The following is a 4,881-nucleotide window of genomic DNA, read 5'->3' on the forward strand; positions in this document are numbered from 1 at the left end:
GATATCGTTGCTCACCCGATACGTTCGATTGTAACCCAGAGTTCGGATGGTGTTAAGAAACCGTTAAATAAGAAGTATATTAGTATAGGATCGGTTAATTTTCATGTCATTGTTTTCTTACAGTTAATTCGACAACGGTACGTTTCGATATAGATTCGTTTTGGACAACGAACAATCTGTACCGCATCAATTAGGAATAATATGTCTCGTTTCTCCAATAATAGCATTAGATCTGTACGGAATTGCATTTATATCAAAAGACGATATATCGGGGGACGTAGATTTGAAAAGATATATTTTCATAGTTATAACCGAAAGTCTATAACTCGAATGTAAATTGGTAGTTTCGACGGAATCGAGAGCAACGCTTGATTTTGTGCTTCCTTCTAAGACGATAGTCAACGTAAAATTTATTGGTAAAGTTTGCTACTTCTACTACGTTTTATCTTTTAACGCCTCGAACATAAATCGTATGATATTCTAAAGGATTTATGTATTTAATATGAGAAATAAGTAAACGGTTCCAAGCTCGATGAACGTTTCGACGAAGCCGGAATATGGAACGTCGTTCGCGCTCGACCGTTCAGTCCTCCGTTCGGCTCATATCATATAGGGTACGCATTAAATGAGAGCGACCGCCAGACAGTTAAAATACGCGAACGAGAAGCATACGCACGTACGTAACTTTGTCAAACGAATCGTGATTAGAACGTTCTTATAAGAAAATTAAGAAATTATATCAGAATGTCGGACGTCGATATTAGCGGACAAGCGGTTTCTCCTTCGTCGAATCAAGGGAGTGGAGGAAATTCCGCCGCCGTTGTTAACGCATCGTCAACAGGCACACCGGCCGGGTCGAATTCATCTTCGGTGTCGGCTACGGGAGCCGCATCAGCTACAGCCGGTAGCGCAGGTTCGTCTGCAGGAGGGAAGAAAGAAAAATCCACTTCGAGCAAGGCGAAGAGTTCTAAATCGAAAGTTAGTCATCCTCCGATCGCTGATATGGTAACGAGTGCAATTAAAGGATTGAAAGAGAAAGGCGGAACTTCCTTCAGAGCTATTAAAAAATACATAGCGGCCAATTACAAAGTGGATGCTGACAAATTATCGCCCTTTATAAAGAAATATATAAAGACGTGGATCGCTTCGGGTGTTTTGGTACAAACGAAGGGCAAAGGAGCTTCCGGATCATTTAAATTAGCGGCTTCGGCACGTAAAGCAGGAGGTACGACAGCCGCAGGTACGAAGAAAAGAAAAACGGCCACTGCCAAAACCGGACAGAAAAATAAACGAAAACCAGTAGGAGGTGCCGCGACAGCTACGACAGCCGGTGGTAAAAAAGCGTCTGCCAAAAAAACCTCAGAGAAAACGGAAAAAAAGACGACCGCCGCCTCCGCCTCAACTAAGAAAACCACAGCTAAAAGTAAGAAAGGTGAATCTGCAACTTTGGCCGAGAAAAAAGCTTCTGCCAAAAAAGCCGTCGAAAAGAAAACAGGAAAGAAATCTACCGCCGCCACGACTACGTCCGCTTCCAATGCCGCCGCTAATAGTTCATCTTCGAAAGCAGCAAAAAGCAACACGGCCGCAAGATCCCCGAAATCGCCTTCCAAAGCGAAAAAATCTAATAAAGCCGGACCTACGAAAAAGCCCAAGGCGCCTAAACCGAAAAGTGCTAAGACGACGACCTCAACTGTTCGTGTTGCCGCTGGTGAAGGTGCGAAAACTAAAAAACCAGTATCACCAAAGAAAAAGAAATAAAACTATTTCTACTACGTATGACGATATATTAAACAGGCGACACATTTCATCGTCAGATCAAGAAGACACGGAGTTGAAAATTACAAATATCCCGACACTCCTGGACGTGCTACGACTTCCCTAAAAAATACGTTCGTCCAAGACCGTATTTTTTTAATAGAAAAAAAAAACGGTTCTTTTCAGAACCACAATATAACTTTATAAAAGAAAGAATATTTATATAATTTATTTATTATCTTATTATTACTTAAATGATTATTTTCTAGATAGAGCCGTAACTAATTAGGGAACCGATCGATCGATACTCTAAAACAGTAATAAAGGAATATTCAGTACAGATCAGATTATTTATAAATTTTCTAGTTAATATTTATTCTTTAATAAGAACGCGTATTCTAACTTCTTTTTTATACGATTTTGTTGGCCCTGAAAAGGACCGATATTAAAGGGCGTATGCAAAACTTTAAACGGTTTGCGTTATCTATTTGGTTTTGCTGTCTGTCTTTTTAGGCAATAATACTGCTTGAATGTTAGGCAAGACGCCGCCCTGGGCAATAGTAACGCCAGATAACAGTTTATTCAATTCCTCGTCGTTTCTGATGGCCAATTGTAAATGCCTAGGGATAATCCTTGTTTTCTTGTTGTCTCTAGCGGCGTTACCCGCCAACTCGAGAACTTCGGCCGCCAGATATTCCATTACGGCAGCTAAGTAAACGGGAGCACCGGCCCCTACGCGTTCGGCATAATTTCCTTTCCTTAGAAGTCGGTGAATACGACCGACAGGAAATTGTAATCCCGCACGATTGGAACGAGACTTCGCCTTTCCCTTCACTTTTCCGCCTTTACCACGTCCGGACATGTTAATCTCGATCGTTGTTAGATACTGCTCACCTTTAAATCAAAAACGGTACTGGAAATTTCTTACAGATCGGCCTGGAATTTTGTCCGCGAGCCAAACTCGTTATATCATACGCGACCAATCAGACTCTAACTCGGGCTATGGGCGGGGCTTAGAAGTGTTCCTTCGAATGTTATAAGTTCTAGAATTAAAGGCATTTTTTTAGTTAAGTACTCTTTGAGGTACGTGAGACGTCGGGATTTTTATTTCGAAATGCCACCGAAGACAAGCGGTAAGGCGGCCAAGAAAGCCGGAAAAGCCCAGAAAAATATCTCTAAGAGCGACAAGAAAAAGAAGCGCAGGAGGAAGGAAAGCTATGCGATTTACATATACAAAGTTTTAAAGCAGGTTCATCCCGATACGGGTATCTCCAGCAAGGCCATGTCGATCATGAATTCTTTCGTGAACGATATATTCGAAAGGATAGCCGCCGAAGCGTCGCGTCTCGCCCATTACAATAAGAGATCAACGATCACGAGCAGAGAAATCCAAACCGCCGTTAGGTTATTGTTACCCGGTGAGTTGGCTAAGCACGCCGTTAGCGAAGGTACCAAAGCAGTCACCAAATATACCAGTTCTAAGTAAATTAATTCACATACCTATGTGTGTTTCAATATACTACTTACCTGCAAAATCGGTTCTTTTCAGAACCACAATTGGATATACATTTTAAAAAATGAAATGTTAAACAGTAGCTGACATTTTATAAAAACAGAATTTTCAGATATATATATATATATTGTAGTTATTGTATTGAATTATATTATATCATTATAATCTGTTATATAGTAAGTATATAGAATAAGTTTTGTAAAAATGGTACGGCCCGAGATTGTTATTTAAAAATAAGGTAAAGTATTTCTGGAGTGACTTCGAAAATATGTGTATTCATTTTTATTACGTTTATGACTATATGATAATTAATTTATTTTTCCTAACTGTGGCTAATTGTGGATTGTGGCTAATTTCTACACGATAAGTATTAATCACGGGAACGTCTCGAAATGAACAAATAGGAACTGTAATTAATCAAGAATTTAGAATGGAACTATCGTCCTAATATAATGAGGATCGTCAAAGAGAAGATACTTTTTTTTTCGTTTACTAGGTTGACCTTGCTTGGGGACAGTGGAACTCAGTGGAAAATCGCTGATGGTGGGTGAGGAGGATAGGCCTGTGGTCAGAATCGATATCTTGGAGTACTTGCAGGTCAGAGGCTTGATTCGAATTTTGATAGATAAAAAAGTCAATTATTGTCGGTCGATTGGAGGAGTAGTGAGTTGGTTCGCTTGGAGCAATAAGCCCAAGTTCCAACTCATCTATTATCCCGGCCGATAGTAATTCTTCCAATAGCTGTGTGGTTGATGGCGTTGAAAATGGCCTGAAAATCTCCTTGGTCATCTGAATATGTTCCGAAGAGTATTTCGCCAATGGAGATCGGGTTCGTGTTCTAGTGGAATCCAGACCAGCCAGACGACTGTTATCTTGAGTTCCCCGTACATGAGTGGGGGGAGGAATTGGTCTTTTGGGTTTGGTTGTTTTTGGAGTAGGTCGGCACTTGCATCCCGAGTAATTTGCGGTGTATGGTTCTCAACAGTTGGTGCATTTCGGCGGGGAATTTCTGTCTTTGGGACTTGACGTAGGCCGGAGTGGCTTTACAGTTGGCCGATGAATGACCGTAGAATTGGCAGTTAAAACGTTGAACGCGCCTGCCGTTGCCGCGCTGGGCTTGGACTTTTACCACCTGATTCATTAGGCGGTCGACCGCGAAGATACGGCGTTCCTCTCGAGGAACCGACCAACATGGATTGGATTGAAACCGAGCTTCATGAGCGCGGTTCGGACTTCGAGTTACCATTACGTCGAGAGAGAAATATAATATATTAGCTGACCCCGCAGACACTCCGTACCCTGTACTCAATGGATAAATAAAGGATTCATTCTATCAAATTCTTCGTTCAAATCACTTTCGAATCATCCTTAGGAACATTCTGATATCGGAAAACCTTATCCGTAGTCGATAAACGATATCTAACGGATGAATTATAGAAAATGGCCAATAAGCGGCAAATATCCGATCGTAAGGGTGCACCATCGTTTCGGCGAATCATTCTTTTGGAATCTTACGTTCTACAAGCAAAACATTTATTCATAGGTATATACCGATAATAACGAACGGGCCGACGTAACAACCTAAAATGTCCTGAAATACGTGAGAACAGTTT

Source organism: Rhynchophorus ferrugineus, unplaced genomic scaffold (assembly GCF_030347505.1).
Source record: "Rhynchophorus ferrugineus isolate W39M unplaced genomic scaffold, kcgeb_rfMv2 rfM689, whole genome shotgun sequence".
In the NCBI taxonomy this organism is placed as follows: Eukaryota; Metazoa; Arthropoda; class Insecta; order Coleoptera; family Curculionidae; genus Rhynchophorus; species Rhynchophorus ferrugineus.